Below are 19,560 nucleotides of genomic sequence, written 5' to 3'. Positions count from 1 at the left end.
AATAAACATCATCGCCTATGAAGCATTCTCACCAAAAATGTTTAATCCAATCTAATCAAGCGTCTAGACCAAGGGTTAAGCCTTTTGTCCTGTGGATTCCTTTGGCAGTCTGGTAAAGTCTACAGAACCCTTGCCAGAATAATGTTTATAATGCATAAAATACATAAGATTACAATGGACAATTATACTGAAATATAGCTGTCAAACTATCTTCTTAAATTTTAATACAGTAATATTTTTGCTTGATTATGCAAATTTATCCTAATTTCTAAGCAATAAATGAGCATAAATATTTTGAGATAAATTTAATATGATATGAAAACATCTGAAATTTCTCTTGGTGACAAAGTTACAGGTACTGCTAATACCCCTGTGAAAGGTTTCTTACATTCACAATTAAAGGAAATGCTAAAATTCAGTTAGGGTATGGCTGCTCAACCATGGCACCACTGACATTGACATTCTGATCTAGATAATTCTCTCCTTGTACATTGTAGGATCCTTAGATGCATCCTTAGCCTCTATCCACTTGATGCCAATAGCAGCCTCACACCCAGTTGTGATAACCAAAAATGTCTTCAGGCAAAGCCAAACGTCCCTATGCGGGGGAAGAGAGGAGAGAGGACAAAAATCACCTCAGTTGAGAACCACTGAGTTAAAATAAAGATGTAATTTTTTCCCCATCCAAAGTTCCGACTCCCTGTATTCTATTCACAGACCCTACAGAGTATGTGAACTGAGTTAAGTACCTTTGCTCTAGACCTACCTTCCAGTCTAAGAAAACAGAGGGGAGTAGGATAGTGAGATTTAAACCACAATATGGGGAAACAAATAAACTGAGAATATGAGACACTCTACAAGAAAACTGGCCTGGACACTTAGATGAATGTCATTTTTAAAAGCTAGGGAACTATTCTATATTAAAATAAATAAAGAGACAACAACTAAAGGCAATATGCAAGCCTTGACGGGATGCTCGTTAAAAAAGAAAAAAATGCCTCTAATACACTCTTGGAACAATTGGGAAATTCTGAATATGGATTGGATGTTATATGGGATTTTGGAATTATTATTAATTTTCTTAAGTGGATTGATGGTATTGAGATTATGGGAAAATGTCCTTATACTCAGGACATGAACAATAAAGTATTCAGGAATGAAACATGATGCCACCTACAACTTACTTTCAAATGATTCAGCAAAAAATACACACAGATAAACAAATATGGCAAAATGTTAAAAATGGTTTATCTAAGTCAAGTACATATGACTAACATGTTCTATTCTTTCACTTTTCTGTATGTTTTGTAGTCTTCACAATAAAAAGTTGGGGGAAAGAAACTATATTTTTCAAACATTAAATAGATAAATAATGCAAAATATCAGAGAGAAGGAAAAACATTAAATTTGTAACTGTTAATCTGCCTGAAGATGGCATTCTTGTACAACTTCAAATATGGAGGAAAGAAAATCAATAAATTTCAATCAAGTTTTAATGCTGCAGAAGAATAATACCATATATAGAAACGAATTCCTTAGAAGCTGAATGAGAAGGCAGCTGAGATGGACAACCATTTACCACAGGCATTACCCAGATACTGTGTAAAAATCTCTTCCCTTGCTTCTACACTATATTAGCTGCTTACAGAGAACAATATTACAAAATCATTTACAGCCAACTCTGAAGTATGAAATTGCCTATTATAGGTAAAGTAATAGCAAGTCTTTTTCCCCCCCCTACCAAAGTGGTTAACACAGATATACTAACTAATCATTTTATTTCCTTTCTATTCTTCAGAAGTGATACCCTACTTTATAAAACCTAAACTTGCCTGCCCTCTATCGGCCTTCTATCATACTGTGGTCCTCTAACTGGTCTCTGCTTTCAGTCTAGACCATTCTGCACATTGCTTTAGAATTAATCTTCTAGAATGTTTTCATTCTGTCATACTTCAGCTCAAAAACCTTTGCTTTCATTTGGAAAGTTATTCATTACTTTCCAAACAAGTGCCAAGTTTTACAAGCTGGTACTCAAGGATTTCTACAATCTGATGTTTACCTTCCTTTCTAGCCTGATTTCCTATTACCCATTGATAATCTCTATTCTGGATACGGTGGTCTAATTGTCCCTCTAATCCATCACACTATCAAGGCTTCCTTGTCTTTGTTAAGGCTGTGTCCTTCCTAGAATATTCATCTCATCCTTCTACCTATCCAATGCCTCTTCTTCCTTCAAAGGTCATTTCAAATTTCATTTCTAGATAACATATATTAAGAAAACAAATATACAAACACTCTAAAATATGAACAAAAATAACCTCAGCATTATTTTTGAGAGTGAAAAAGCTGAAACAAACTTCTAAATAAGAAGGAATTGGTTATTTAATAAACTATAGTATAGCCAATGGATTACACTGTCATTAAAAATAGGATTGCAGACTTAACATCCACTAGGATGGTTACTATCCAAAAAAACAAAACCAACCAACCAAACATCATCAACAACAACAAAAAGTGCTGACAAGGATGTGGAGGTACTAGAAGCCTTATGCACTGTTGGTGGGAAGTAAAATGGTGCAGCCATTTCAGAAAACAGCATGGCAATTCCTCAAAAAAGTAAAACTAGAACTACCATATGATGCAGCAATTCCACTTCTGTGTATATACCCAAAAGAACCGAAAGCAGGGTCTTGAGGAGTCATTTGTACATCCATGTAATAGCAACATTATTCATAATAGCCAAGAGGTAGAAGCAACCCAAGTGTTCACTAACGGATGAATGGATAAACAAATGTGGTATATATGCACAATGGAGTATTATATTCAGCCTTAAAAAACGAAGGAAATTCTGACATTTGCTATAGCATGGATGAACCTTGACGACATTATGCTAAGTGAAATAAGCCAATCACAAAAAGACAAGTACTGTAAGATTCCACTTACATGAGGTACATAAGCAGTGAAATTCACTGAGACAGAAAGTAGAATGTGGTTGTCAGGTGCCAGGGAAGGGAAAACAGGGAGTTGTTTAATGGATTATAGTGTTTCAGTTTTGCAAGATGAAGAAGTTCTGGAGATTGGCTGCACAACAATGTGAATACACTTAACACTACTGAACTGCATACTTAAAAATGGTTAAGATGATAAATATTATACATATTTTTTACCACAATTAAAAATTTTTTGAAATGCGATTGCAAAATATTTAATAACACAAAAATGTTTAACATATATTGTTAAGTGGAAACAGTTTTCAAAGTAGTATGCCAGTATGATCCCAATTTTCTAATTTAAAATAAGCATACATATTTCCAAAAAAAATTGCACGGACATATACCACAATATTAACAATGGTTACCGCCAAATGACAAAATTATAAGAAATTTTTGTTTGTGCTTTTTTTGAATTTTCCAAATGTTTTCCTATGAAAACTTATTACTTTATATTTATTAGTCAGGGTTCTCCAGAGAAACAGACCCAATAGGATATTTTTAAGAGAGTTATTCAAGGAATTGGCTCACCACCCAGTTGTGGAGGCCAAGAAGTTCTACAATCTGCCTTCTGCAAGCTGGAGAACCAGGAAAGCCAATGGTATAATTCAGTCTGAGGCCAAAGGCCTGAAATACAGGCGGCTGCTGGTATTAAGACCCGGAGTCCAAAGGCCTAGAACCAAGAGCTCTGATGTATGAGGGCCAGATAATTCTAATGTCCCAGCTCAAGAGGAGAGAACAAATTCACCCTTCCTTTGCTTTTTCTGTTTTATTCAGGTCTTCAAAGGATTAGATGACGATGATGCCTGCTCACACTGGCAAGGGCAGATCTCTTTACTCAGTCTACTGAATTAAATGCTAATTTCATCCAGAAACACCCTCAAAGACACACTTAGAAATAATGTTTTACCATCAATAGTGGGGATCCCTTAGTCTAGCCAAGTTGATACATAAGATTAACTATGACATTTTATTAATCAGGAACGATGCTATTACAAAAGTTCAGTTTCAGCCTTATACCTACCTCCACTATGAATCTTTCTAATGACAATAACCCTCAGAAAACTAGCTTTCCTTTGAAGTTGGAATACTTAACGATCTATATCTAAAACAAACTTTTTTGATCCTGTATCCCAACGGTTAAAAAAATTTTAAGCAATCACCGTTTACAAATTATATAGGGTACAACTGTATTAATGCAGGTAATATAAAATTGTGCTAAATGGAACATTTTAAAGATAGAGAGAAAAGACTTTTAAAAATAATCTAGTTTATTAATTAATGGCAAAAAGTACTTTTTACTCTATTTTTAATCAATAGCAATGTGATTGCACTATACCTCATTATTATTAAAAATCTGGATTTAAACTTTATGAAATGGTGATTCAAAAGTTTGGCTCTAAGTTCAATTTATTTTTATACCTGGCTTTTAATGCCTATTATAGAAAATTTAAAAAGATACTCACAAATATATGTAGAACCAAATGGAAGAAATCACTGATCACACTTCCTAAACTCTCTATTTTGAGATTTTTAAAACAGGGTAGAAAACTCCAGTCTGGGTTTTTAACGAGTTCATCATTTAACAAAATAACATAATGATGGAATATTTCCAAACATCTGTTTTCAAAACAGATTTACCATAGCTTGAGTGTTTCTAGAAGATCAACTACTATTATACATTTTCTTATTCATTATTTAAAAATAAAAACAAACAAAAACACCCTGTGGAAACAGATTTAATGTGTGCGTCTGTCTGTCTGTGTTTTGTGTCTGTGTGTTTCACTATCTGTTTGGTTAAATATTACTAACAGTCACATGCCATTTCTGAAAAGATCAGCAAATTTGGAATGCTTTTTTCTTATTAAAAAAAAACACAAAACATACATAACATAGTCTTAAGTTTGACGGCTATTTTGAGTACTTTTATGTATGGAAGAGCTTGTACTAAGAATAGGAGAATCCAACTCTGTGCTTTATTTATTTGTGGTTCCATTGTTAGTATTCATCCAAGATGTGATTTCTCTTCAGGAATCATTTTAGGTTAATTAAACATTTTATAAGAGTTGGTTTAGTTAAAACTAGATAGCATAATTTGTAAACCCAATTAACTATTCATGTAAGGCTATTACATGACAAGGATGAACTAAGTGAAGGATACCATTCTTAATCCCTTGAGCTTACTCACTTATCTGTAATTTGACTATCTGATAAACATACAGACTGATTGAAGATGCTGGCATCAATCCTCATAATAAATATTAGTAAAGGTTCATTTCTTTTTTCTTTAGATAAAAAATGAATATTCCTTAAGCTGGGTGGAATCTTACAAAGGAGTTTAGACTTAATGCACAAGACTGTAGTGAGTCATTATAGACTTAAGACACGAGTGTTGAACAGATCACTCTAGGAGAGTATTAGTGAGGAGAGCCAAGTATAGAACCTAGGAGGACTCCAACATTTCTGAAGAAAGAAGTGAAAGAAAGATATAAAGAAAAGCTTGTGATAAAGACAAAAAGGAACATCCAAGAAGGTGGGAGAAAAACCAGGGAAGAAAAATCAGCTCAGAATTGGCAAATAAAACACTAAGGCAAAAACCTCCTTTAGATTTGGAAATTAGGAAGTGACCACATCACATTGGGAAGCAATATCAAGTCCAATACAGGGGGTGGAAGCAGAATGCAGAGGTTAGAGTGAAATAGCTAAGGAAATTAACACACAATGGCTATTGTTTCAAGAGACTCAATTATGAGATTACAAAACAGAATATATAGTACAATCTCATTTTGGTATAAAAACTTTATATAGCTATATATAATGTATGAAAAAGTATATGACAAAATGTTAACGGTGGTTATATAATAGGCTTTTCCTGACCACAGTATCTAAGCACATCCTCCCCTTACTCTATCCCCCATCCAACACACATATCCCTGTTATTCTCTACTAGTAGCATTATGGTTTGTGTACTTTATAGTACTTTCTCAAATTATAACTATTTATTTACCTGCTTATTTCCTGTCTCTCTCTCTACATCATAAAATTATATTTGTTTCATGCATCTTTCTATACCACACCCAGCACAGATGAATGTTGGATGAATAAATGAATAAATGAATGACTCTCATGGAAAAGGAGGTAAGCACACACAAGCCACTAACAATATCTCATATAAGTTCACGTGTATTCAAAACAATCTAAAAACCTAAGTCGAGAATACGCTACCTTGTTTGTATAACATTACCTAACTTTCTAATATTTGATTCTAGATTTCTACTTTTCCCGTAACACAGTATAATATATTAGTTAAGAAAACTAGCCATAAAGTGAGTTAGATCTCTGTCATTTATTAGTTGTGTGACCTCTGACAACTTTCTTACATTCCTCTCAGTTTCCTCGTTTATAAAATGGGACGGCAACAGTGTCTTCCTCATAGGAATGTTGCAACATTTAAATGAAATATAATTTACATAATCTATGTACTTGGCACATAGTAGACATTCAATAAATAATTGCAACTACTACTATTTACCATTATAAACATCTTAAGCCTTAACATTTGGACTGTGCCATACAAAGTTTTAAAATAAATTTAAACTTTAGGCTTCTAAGTCTCCTCTACTGGTGTCCCTTGCTTGAGTGCCCCTAGTTTGGGTTGGGCGGGGGGAAGCAAACCAATATGGGCAGATATAATTTACTGTCAGAAAAGTAGTCAAAGCATAGAACAGTGGTCCTCAAAGCCATGCCAGTAAAAGGAAAGAAAAAAGAGTAGTGGAAAATGATGATGAAGCTAGAATAAATAGTAGCCTAAAACAGAAGCAATTTTTGATAAAAACTGTTTGTGAGAGAGAAGAGGGATGATGAGGCAGAGAAGCTAGAAATAATGCTTTGGAAGACATCTGAATAAAGGTCAAAATTCAATCCATGGGAGTAGAGTGGATGATATAAATATTACAATCTCTGAGTTGGATGGGACTTTCAGAGATCATCTGGCTCAACTTTCTACCGAATATATGAATCCTTTCTACAAGGGGTCTTTCTGCCTCCACTTGAAAACATTCAGTAATAGAGAACTGACTACTTCAAAAGCAGATTATTACTACAAAACAACTATAATTGTTTTAGGAAAAAAATTATCTCTTGTAGTAAACAGAATTCTGCCTCCCTGAACTTTGCATCACCGTTCCTAGTTCAATTACATTACAGAAATAATAGTGTAAATAATTCTAGTCACAGGAAAGTAATATTACAAAGGAAGAAAGTGCAGAAAAAGAGGGCCAATGAGAGCTCAGAGCAAGGGGTGGGGCCAATACATGTAAGAGGTAAGGAAGAAAGCAATCAGAAAAACCATCCTACAGAAGCCAAGGGAGAAGTGTCCAGGAAGAAAGTGTGAAAAGTAGTGTCAACATGCTGCAGACAGAGAGGTCAAGAAGGTTATTAACTTCAGAAAGGATACTGGATTAGAACAGTCTTAGGACAGTGTTTGGGGCAGACGCCATACCACAAGAGGTTAAGTAAGTGATGAAGTAACAAAAGCAACAATATCAACATATTTTTGGTGATGAAAGAAAAGCGATTAGAGTTGAGCAAGAATTATTTAGGCCATGGGAGGCTGGAGCACATTTATAGACAAACAGCAAGAAATCAACTGAAGGGTGAGATTAAAAGAAACAGGAAAAAGTGGTGGAGAAAGGAGATGAGAGAGAAAGAAGAGTTAGATACTCATGGGAATGGGATGGGGTGGAGAGGAGGAAGCAGAAAAAAAGATAAAGAATAATCATACCCAGAGACTATGAGGCACATTGGGCTATGCCCCACCTTGAGAAAAAAACAGGACTTTGTCAGGCAGCAGTTAAGAAAATGAACAAGCTGATCCAGAAAAGTTGCCTTCCATCCTACTCTTCTGCCTAATGCCCTTATCCATGATGGGCAGGCAGATCAGCTGGGACTTGGGTGAACCTGGATTGCCTCACTCCTACCACTAGTTCTGAAAATTCTCTTAAGTCCTAAGATCAAGAGTGCAATGAAAATACGTTATCTATGAAATAAGGAAGGATGGCAGAGGAGAGGGAAGCAACAGAAAGACAATAATAAGATGAATTACATCATTACTAATATTTGACTAAACACTACATGGTTCATAATTGCTTGCTTTCATTCAGATTATTTTGTTGGTCTTCCTAACAACCTAGCAAGAAAAACATTTCTGAGTGAATCTGTGAATGAATGAATCATTGATCCCTATTATGTGGATAGAGAAACAGGTTCAAGAGTAACTTGGCTTCAAACCATTTAGCTACTTAGTTGTGAAGATGCGACTTGCATTCAGATCTTCTGATTCAAAATTCCATGTCTCTGTCACCAAACCACACTGCCTCTCCGGCGAGAGAAAAAAACCCCAAAAACCTATGTTTTTCAATACTGCCTCCCATCCATTTCAGCACCCAGTGCTCTACTTTTCTGTCTTCTTTTTCTCCTTATCAGATCAATTACTGATCCAATAACAATTATTTAGAAGAACAAGTCCATCTTGTTGGGGTTTTTTTTAAGATTTTTTTTGATGTGGACCATTTCTTTTAAAGTCCTTATTGAATTTGTTACAATATTGCTTCTGTTTTATGTTTTGGTGTTTTGGCCATGAGGCATGTGGGATCTTAGCTCCCCAACCAGGGATCGAACCTGCACCCCCTGTGTTGAAAGATGAAGTCTTAACCACTGAACTGCCAGGGAAGTCCTCTATGTCCATCTTGTATTAAAAATAAATGATAGCAATAATTAACATCTGATTGTGATCATTTTTTAAAGACTATTTTTTAGGGCAGTTTTAGGTTCAAATAATTTTATAAGACTGGGACTGCTAGAAAATTATTACTCAAGGAAAAAGACACTTTTCATCAGTATAATTTACTATTTTTGTTAACAAAAGGATAATTCCTGAGCTGCAATGAGGGACAAATACGCTACTATGGGCTATCAAGATGAGAAGACAAGTACTTATTTATATGATAGCATTAATTTGTTAGTTATTTCTTGAAAGCCCAAATCTTTAGGTTTAAATTTTAGCTTCAGTATTAAGATAACTGTGAGCAATAATGTATATGATATACAATTTTTTAACATTTTAAGTACTTTAAAAATTACGATTAAGGGCTTCCCTGGTGGTGCAGTAGTTGAGAGTCCGCCTGCCGATGCAGGGGACACGGGTTCGTGCCCCGGTCCGGGAAGATCCCACATGCCGCAGAGCGGCTGGGCCCATGAGCCATGGCCACTGAGCCTGTGCTCTGCCACAACGGGAGGGGCCACAACAGTGAGAGGCACGCATACCGCAAAAAAAAAAAAAAAAAAAAAAATTACGATTAAACTAGATTCTGTCAGATGATAAATCTTATATAGTAGAGAAGTTTATTATTTGTGTCTTAGCTGTATGAAAGAAGCTTAACTATACCATTTACCAGAAATTGGCTCTTAAAATTCCAAAAATGTTGTGGCAAGTGCTTTTTTTTTTTTACTTATATTTCCCAACACATGTGCATGCTCACATACAGATGCACATACAAACATTCAATAAGTAAAGGGAAAAATCACCTAAATAATCACATAAGAAAGATCTTTTTAAAGCCCTCAGGATGTGTACTAACACTATACAGTTTTGTGATTTGTGAAAAATAGATCTAAATTCACCACGTAAGCAAGATAACTTCATGATGAGTCTTCAGAATAGTTCTTAGAATTTAAAAATTTCCTATAAATAAAATGACTTACAGATCTCTTTGTTACTCACATCACTCTGTTATTGGTCAAGTCAGTCATACAATCAACTGGGTCATTCCATCATTGGATGACTTGATTTTTTTTATATATATATACAGCAGGTTCTTATTAGTCATCAATTTTATACACATCAGTGTATACATGTCAATCCCAACCTCCCAATTTATCACACCACCACCACCCCCCCCTGCCACTTTCCCCTCTTGGTGTCCATACGTTTGTTCTCTACACCTGTGTCTCAATTTCTGGCCTGCAAACCAGTTCATCTGTACCATTTTTCTAGGTTCCACATATATGCGTTAATATACGATATTTGTTTTTCGCTTTCTGACTTACTTCACTCTGTATGACAGTCTCTAGATCCATCCAGTCTCAACAGATGACCCAATTTCGTTCCTTTTTATGGCTGAGTAATATTCCATTGTATATATGTACCACATCTTCTTTATCCATTCATCTGTCAATGGGCATTTAGGTTGCTTCCATGACCTGCCTATTATAAATAGTGCTGCAATGAACATTGGGGTGCATGTGTCTTTTTGAATTATGGTTTTCTCTGGGTATATGGCCAGTAGTGGGATTGCTGAGTCATATGGTAATTCTATTTTTAGTTTTTTAAGGAACCGCCACACTGTTCTCCATAGTGGCTGTATCAATTTACATTCCCACCAACAGTGCAAGAGGATTCCCTTTTCTCCACACCCTCTCCAGCATTTGTTGTCTGTAGATTTTCTGATGATGCCCATTCTAACTGGTGTGAGGTGATACCTCATTGTAGTTTTGATTTGCATTTCTCTAATAATTAGTGATGTTGAGCAGCTTTTCATGTGCTTCTTGGCCATCTGTATGTCTTCTTTGGAGAAATGTCTATTTAGGTCTTTGGCCCATTTTTGGATTGGGTTGTTTGTTTTTTTAATATTGAGCTGCATGAGCTGTTTATATATTCTGGAGATTAATCCTTTGTCAGTTGCTTCATTTGCAAATATTTTCTCCCATTCTGAGGGTTGTCTTTTCATCTTGTTTATGGTTTCCTTTGCTGTGCAAAACCTTTGAAGTTTCATTAGGTCCCATTTGTTTACTTTTGTTTTTATTTCCATTACTCTAGGAGGTGGATCAAAAAGGATCTTGCTGTGATTTATGTCAAGCAAGTGCTTCTTAAAATATGACATATTTGAGATATTTTAAATTACTATGATTGAAAAATAATCTCTACTAACTTCCATCACATCGATCTTCGGTTGGACATTACAGTGTGTTTTTTTTTTTTCTTGCGTATATCAGTATTTCTAAATTGGGGGAAATCAAGTTGAAGCTAAAGGAACAGAAAATAAGAACAAAGTTGTGCTAATCTAATTTGCTTTTTCCTTACATTCCCATTTGACATGTATGAGACCCTGGGCCTTGTAGGAAACTCTCAATACAGGTGTTTCCTGAAGTTCCTTATTTACTTTGATTTAGTGACAAGAAGGAACAGTAAGAGAGAAATTTGGCCAGAAGGATAAAAAGTATAAATATTTGTAATATTAAGTTTACGTATTTTTAAATGGCTATAAGTACTATTTCACGTGTGACATTCTTATCAGGAATAAAATCACAAATATCCTCAAAAAACAACAAATATATTTTTTAAATCTAGATGTTATTAAAAATAAAAACAATGTCTTTTTTCCCCAGCACTCATCAGAGACTTAATACACTAAAATAACATACTATAGCAGCCGTTGAAATTAATGAAGGGTTCACAGGCCTGGAACTGAATGATAAAACTGTACTGTGAAAAAAATCTGTCTCTAGCATGTAAAAACTTGAATGAAATCAAAATATAACTTGGATGCTTTATTATACTCCTTTAGGGCATTGATATTACTGTATTACTAGTGAAATTTTTGTCAAGGTAAATCAGATGAGAACACTGGTATTCTGTTCTTGGTGTCTTGACCAAAGATTAACAAATAAAACCTAAAATCGCTCATTCAAAGTTATTGGAGAGTACAAGTGTCTTAAATATGCAAACCAGTAGATACTTAACATTTCTACAAAAAGAGTAAATTTAAAAGAAAATCTGTATAATCGACCCTACCTTGAAAATAGTTGCTAAGAGAAAATTATATATTAATGTTTTCCTAAGAAAGACAAAAATGACACTAGGATTTATCCACTGTTTTGGGTTATCCCTGCCTTGCTTCTTTCTAGAGTAAAAACAATCTAGTGTTAAGTCTATCTTTGTAAATAAAATACATTTTGTATCTAGATCCTTGAAGAGAACGGTCTTCAAATAATCTAAACAAGTATGTACTCTATAAATGTTAAGTAATAATAAAGATGATGCATTCAAGAAATTTTTTTTAGAGAAAATAAAGCAAAATAGCTAGAAACTCACCTGCAGTGAGTCAGTAAGTGGTTCAAGAATGAAAATATTAAATGTTAGCTTGAGGTATAAAGTAAATAACTATAAAGTTTATTAGTACTATAACCCCAAACCAACAATAAATTAGCATTTTAATTAATTACTGCTTGATATTACCTCTATACCTCCTCTCCCCACTGTTTGGGTCTCTTAGCCCAGTTCTGCCTCACAAGCTTCTCCACTTAGCTTGGATCTCATGGTCAATTACTTCAACAGTCTCCCTTGGATGTTCAATTCTCCCTTCCCTCATCCATCTTCAGTACAATCTGTCTGCTTTGTTCCTGGCTGCAGAACACTGCCAGAGAAAATTTATGTAAAACATGCAGATTATACATTTATGAGTTCCAATCTCAGATGAGGCTCTGCTTAGCAGTCCTTTCACTTACTTATCCTCAAGCACTTCTCTTTCCCAATCCCCACAGTATTCATAACAAATTTTCATTACTCTCATGTCCCCTAGCTTACCTCCATCAATCTCACGCTCAAAAAGTAAATGTCTACCACATAGCAATAAAAAAAAGTCCTCAGATATGACTTCTTCCATCCATATCCAAACGTACCTAATTCTCACCTATACACAACTCCTAACTTTCTGAGGTACAGTATAGGTGTCTACTCTTTTCCAGAGTAAATCTCCCAACCTGCTGTTCTTGATCTCATCTTTCTGCACTTCATCTGAGACCTTGTCCTATTAATCATTCCCTGACTCTCCTGACTCTCCTATTGTCAATCTCATCAATCCATCAAAAAAAAAGTTCAAGTACTAAATTAAAGTTCTTTCCTTCAACTCTATCTATTCAAGCTACTTCTTATTGCCTCCCCTTCACTGGCAAACCTCTATTTTCTCTCTGGTCTACCTCCTTAGTTATCCATCTTCCATCTTCACCACTCACTTGGCTCTGGAAAAGGTGAGGAATGACCTGATTTCTAAATTCAATTGCTTATATTCAGTCTTCATCTAACCTGACCTCACTGCTCTCAAAAATCAATTAAGGTAATAAATGTAGATGGTATGAAAGAATTAGAAAAATCACCCTTTGTAACCCTCCAATGCAATGACTGATTCAAACAAGGATCATTAATGGATGCTAAAACCGTTAGTTTAAAAGATTGTTAGGAACAGGATATTTACATGGCAATGAAGTATCACACTATCAATTATGTATTAAATAGTAGAGATCTGTCAGTTCTCACCTTTACCAAGTGATCAAGCTGGAATCACCAACAGGGGACAGCCTGACATTACGTGTCTCCTGATGTGATAAAGTGGTGGGTATATATATCATCTGTGTGGTATTCTTGCCAGAAATATTCTACCAGAATCGAATCATAAAGAAACAGACTAATTCAGAATATGGAAGATACCTGAGGACAAATGCCTCTACTTTTCAAAAGATAAACCCAAGAAGAAAGGGAGACAGTGGGACTAGTCCAGATTGGGAGAGACTAAAGAGACATACAAGCCAAATGCAATGTATGAATCTTGACTGAATCTTGCATTAAAGGGAGAAAAAAAGCTATAATTTTGGGACAAATGGGAAAATTTAAGTATGGACTATATGTTGAATAATGTTATTGAGTAATTGTTGACATGCTTAGGTATCATAATGGTATTGTGGTTACGTGAGAGAATGTCCCTGTAACTGGGAGATGCATGCTTAAGTATTAGGAATGAAGCATCATAATACCTACATCCTGTTTTCAGGTTTGGCAAAGGGGTGTGTGTGTGGGGGGTGTGTGTGTGTGTGTATGTGTGTTCATTCTACTATTCTTTTGACTTTTCTGTGGGTTTGAAATTTTTCAATAATAATAATAATGCACAAATGAAGGCTTACTAAGAACTGAACATAAGTAGAAATGAGTCAGATAGATGAAGGGGAGAAAGGGTGTGATAAGGAGAACCCTTCAGGAATAGTGAACAGTAGTGCAAAGACTTGGAGGGAAGAGAGAGCTTATTGCCAGAAACCACAAGTAATTCAATCTGTCTATTTTAGGGGAACAGGGAGTTGTGGAGAGTCACTAGGCTAGAGAGATAAGTTGGGAAAAGAACTTAAATGAATTTATAAATCTGTTAAAGGAATAAGGAATGTGGGTTTCATCATGAGGAAAGTCACAGAAATAATTTAAGCTGAGGAATGATATAATCAAATTTGTCCTTAATAAAAATCACTGATTATAGTACTGAAAACGGATTGGAGAAGACTAATACTAGAAGAGACCAAACAGGAAACTTGTAGGTAAGAGATGACAGTAGCCTGAACTCAGATCATGGTAGAGGAGACGGAGAAAACTGGATAGATTCAAGATATACTCTTTTCAGTATTCCATACCCAAATTTGTAACTGCCTACTGGGCATCTTCACCTACAAGTCTCAGAGATACCTAAAATTCAATATATCCAAAACTTAAATTCATTATCTACCATCTTTATCCAACCTCCCCTACCTGCCAAAAACATTATTCCTTCTCTAGCTCAGTTAACAACACCATCTATGTAGTTTACCAAGCTAGAAACACTAGAGTCAACTTAACTCCCTGACCTCTGCACATTCTTCAAAGTCTATACCAACTTGAACTGTCCTATGGATTCTACCTTTAAAATTCATCACAAATCCATCCCTTGCTCTCCATTCCAACTGACACTGCTATAGTTTAGGATTTTACTTAGCCAAATTGAAAAACAAAACAAACAAGGGCACAAACTTTCTTGACATAACAATTATGATTTCAAAATTTTACTTTATTCACTCCTCATGAGAAAAACATCATAAAATATGATGAATTACCACAATATTCATATACAACCCTTAAAATATGAAGAAAGGCATGAATAGTAAATGAAGACAGAAGGAATTATTCCCAGCAAGGTAACTGATGCAGATAACTATAGCTTACTCTTGATAAGGCTAAAACTTTTTGTATAAGGCACTTTTCAAATTTTTATTTCTTAAATTATACATTTTTATGACTTTTCAAACAGCATATTTTGAAAACAAGGTAACCTATTCTTTATAACTTAATTTCACCATTTTAATAATCAGTTTTTTGTTTTGTTTTTTGCGGTACGCGGGCCTCTCCCGTTGCGGAGCACAGGCTCCAGACGCGCAGGCTCAGCGGCCATGGCTCACGGGCCCAGCCGCTCTACGGCATGTGGGATCTTCCCAGACCGGGGCACGAACCCATGTCCCCTGCATCGGCAGGCGGACTCTCAACCACTGTGCCACCAGGGAAGCCCAATAATCAGTTTTATACTGTGTTGTAATAGTGATACCCTCAGGTGCTACTGAAGGAAGTCAGTGTGCCCCTAGTTGGAAGAGCTCCAGATTATGGTGATAATACTAGTTCTTTTACTAGTTTGTTAGCAATATATTCTTAGAACTTCTCTCTTCTCCCTAGAGAGGTTGACAGCAGTTACTATTCTCTGCCTAGCTTTCTATATTCCTGCTTTGGCACCATCTAATTTGATTCTTCTGAAACAAGTAACTCTTTTTTATTAACTGAGGTATAATTGACATATAACATTATATTAGTTTCAGGTACATTAACTAACTCATATAGTATTTTACAGTTGACATAGCATCTTAACACACATTACCTCATTTAATTCTCACAATAAGTTTATAATGCAGGAATTATCACTATTCCTACTTCATAGATGAGAAAACTGAGGCTCAGAAAGATTGAGTAATTTATCTAAAGTCATAAGGCTGGTAAATAGCAAAAGTGATTCCAACTTTTCAATCTTTTCTTCTTCTTTCACCAAATTAAGCTTGTTATAAAGAAATTAGAGTCAAAAGGGGCCCATAAGAAAAAGAAAAGATGAGATTCATGTACAAGCTTTGAATTTTTCTTCATCACAACATACACAATTAATTAAAACACTTTAGCTTACTTTCTCTCCTTTCTTCGCAGTTGAAGCTACCAGGAAAAGAAATCTAGATAGAGAAAATACTTATCTATTTCCAATTTCAAAAACCTATGCACCAGTAACAAACAATTCAAAACATAATAGTTCAAATCTGCAGTAAAGTAAGGCTGCCATTTTCAGGAAAAAATTTTTTTACTTCAGATTTGAAGACAACTAAACAGACTAAAGAATATCTGCATTATGTCACAGATTTCCTTTCAATTTTCCCTCAACCGCCTCCCCCTGCAAAGAGAGAGAATTGCTAGAGGACTTAAAGTTTAATGTAACCCACCAAACAATGCCCACTGAAAATATTTTCCAATCTGGTGGGAGTCACGAACATTTGCTCAGGCCCTTACCAGAATAACACAAACTACAGGATTAACATTACTGATATGTAGGGTCAGATAATTCTTTGTTGTGTGTGGGGGGTAGGATGGAGTAGGACATGTCCTGTGCATCCTAGGATATTTAGCAATAGCACCGCACCCTCAGTTGTGACAATGAAAAATGTCTTCCGACACTGCCAAACGTTCCTTAGAGGGCAAAACTGTCCCTATTTTAGTACCATTGGTTTAGATGTTAGGGTCCTGGGTCTTTGAAAAAGGAGGTCTCCAACCAGCCCTGTATAATTTTTAAAAATTAATTTTGTGGGCTTCCCTGGTGGTGCAGTGGTTGAGAGTTCGCCTGCTGATGCAGGGGACGCAGGTTCGTGCCCCGGTCCGGGAGGATCCCACATGCTGCGGAGCGGCTGGGCCCGTGAGCCATGGCCGCTGAGCCTGCGCGTCCGGAGCCTGTGCTCCGCAACGGGAGAGGCCACGGCAGTGAGAGGCCCGCGTACCACAAAAAAAAAAAATTAATTTTGTTTTTAAAATTTGGATTTTTAAAAATAAGATGGTAATAGTACAAGAAGATAGCTAAATAATATATATGCCATCCTCCTTTAGGTTAAAGCATTTTAGAGGATTTTGTAACATGAATCGCATCTACTGTCACCTCTTCCCCTCCATCCCAAAGTTGGGGAATGTCCAGTTCTCTCCCTACTGTGCTAGTAAAATGTCAAATACTTACATACATATATACATACATACTTATATATACACAGGATCTAAACAGTTCTAACTTGCAAATCCCCATTTCTTGCCTTACATTGTCTCATTGTGGTTCTTGAGCCATGCATTCTAGAGATTCAACCTTCCACTCTTCAGATTTCCTCATCTGGTTCCTGCCATCTATTTGCGAAGCAAGCAGGAAGTAAGCTGATGACCTTTAAGATCTTTTCCAGCCCTAATATCCAATGGCAAAAATACTCCTTCAACTTTTACTTACTGACTCCCAGCTGACTAAACCACCTCCTGAGATCACTTAAGTCATTAATCCTAACTTTTTTCTTTCTCCACTCTTTATAGCAATCCATGAGGAATACAACCAAACAGTATATCAACTGTTTAAAACATCACTTATTAATACCAGTGATCAGTTGATTATTTCCTGTCCAGAACTATTTTAAACATGGAAATTAATCTTAAAAGAAAAACTTTTCAGGGAGCTGATACTATTTATGAGTGAACCACAATTCACTCATTGAGATGGAAAGTATATTAGTGGTTGCCTAGGTCTGGGGCTGGGGTGGGGAGTATGGGGAGTTTCTTTTTGGGGTGATGAAAATATTCTAAAATTAGATTATGGTGATGGTTACACAGTTATGTAAATATACTAAAAATGGATGAATTTAACACTTTAAATAAGTGTACTTTTACTCAATAAAGTATGTAAAAAGCTAAAAGCAGGAAAAGAATTTTAATCAACTTTTACTGATAGGAAAGGAATGTGATTAAGAGCAAATTCTGCAGTTTGCCATTTCAAGAGTTATGTAAGATTTAATTCTGACATAAAAACTTAATACCTATTCAGAAATAAACCTTAACTTTTCCAGAAAACAAACATATGCAAATTTAATCATCTTTTCTTAGTAAACTTTGGATAATTTAAAAGCAACGGAAAACACTTCAGAAAGCCCAGTGTTAGAGTAACAATACCTCTCCAAGACCAAAATATATTAATATCATCAACAACAAGAAAATGTGAACAGTCTTTATAGTTTGGAATGCATTCTTTATAAAGAAAACCATAAAACATTTATTTCTTTTAAAAGTGACCCTCAGATTGTAATGTCTGTCCTGATAGTGCAATAATTCTGAAATTAACAAGCATAATTTTAAAACAGCCAAATCACAATAAAATCTCAAACATCTAATCCCTCAAACCACAACTATCAGTCGACCAAAATTTGCACGCATTGATCATTTTTACCAAAACATATCATTAGCAATGATGACCACTATGAACAATCAAGTAATACCTATTTCTAGGAAATCAGACTCTGACTGCAATACAAATACAGTCAAACAAACAAATCCCATCATTCCATCTGTTCTATCATAACTGCTTAGAAGTCATTAAGGCTCTGAAGGTACTTTTCCAACTAGAACACTTCATCAGATATAAAAGTCAACCTGACTGTCCATCAAAATCTGCAGTTTAAGTTACCACAATAACACATATCTCAGTATACTATCATGACATCACTTGCCTTGTAAGCATTTACTCTTAAGATTGCCCTGGGGTTTGACAAATCAGATATAGAACCAATTAAAAGCAAAACACAAAAACATTCCAATTTAATTCTTCGAAAGTAAGGAGAGCCCCAATAAAGACCAAAATAAAGCTGGTGAAAGGGGAACTTTAAAAAAAAACTGCAACCCGGGTCAACCAAAATTCTAAAAATACCATCCCGAACTCAGTACACGGACAGACCAAGTGTTAATTATAATGGGGAGGCAAAAGTTCCCTTGTCAACGACAGGAGGGCAGGGAAGGCTTGCCTTTGTACCAATGCAGAGATGGAAAGACACATAACTGAAGAAAAATTAATTATTGAACAAATGCTTGCGAGCTAAATTGCCAAACTGCAAAACACCGAGTTATTTTCTGGGCTGGCTTTCGCCAGGGGGAAAAAATGACTTTTTAAATTTAAATTATTCCAGTAGGATCAAAAAGGGGTAAGGGCCCGGCTAGAAAAAGAAAGGCAAAGTTTGGGGGCAGCGTCTAAGGCGGGTGGTGGCGGTTCCACAGCCCGGATCCCCGAGAGGGGAGAGAGGGGCGAGAACGGCGTAGCGGCCGCGGGCTGGAAGCGAGGAGCACAGTTGCCGGCCCCGATCCCGGAGGGAGAGTAAGAAGGAAGAGGAGGTGGTGGTGGCCGGGAGGAATGGAAGCTTCGGCGCTGGTCAGTTGTGACCGAAACTCTGCCGGCTCCGGCAGGGGAGGAGACATAGGGGGTGGGGTCTCGGTCCTCCCTCTACAGGAGGTCGGGGTGAGGGTGGGCCGCGAAGCGCTGGGGGCCGCGTGCGGCCGGCCCGACACCTACCTGCGGGTCCCGGGCAGCAGCCCCAGAGCGAGGCCTAGTGCATCGCCGCCGCCTCCAAC

General features: G+C 36.2%; 1 protein-coding gene across 9 annotated transcripts in view; it reads right to left on the bottom strand.

The window, feature by feature from the left end:
- The window catches only part of VPS54 (VPS54 subunit of GARP complex), a 132,782-nt gene that overhangs the window by 84,463 nt on the left and 28,759 nt on the right, over window positions 1–19,560 (bottom strand). Inside the window, exon 1 of one of the 9 annotated variants that reach the window (XR_003004235.1) lies at window positions 19,502–19,560. The exons of the other annotated variants lie outside the window; for them this stretch is intronic. The gene's annotated coding sequence lies outside the window, so the exon portion shown is untranslated. The remainder of the gene's footprint in view (window positions 1–19,501) is intronic. 9 annotated transcript variants of the gene reach the window in all.

This window comes from Neophocaena asiaeorientalis, unplaced genomic scaffold, assembly GCF_003031525.2.
Source record: "Neophocaena asiaeorientalis asiaeorientalis breed wild unplaced genomic scaffold, Neophocaena_asiaeorientalis_V1.1 scaffold100, whole genome shotgun sequence".
NCBI classification, from domain to species: Eukaryota; Metazoa; Chordata; class Mammalia; order Artiodactyla; family Phocoenidae; genus Neophocaena; species Neophocaena asiaeorientalis.
This window is presented reverse-complemented; position numbering and strand designations above follow the sequence as displayed.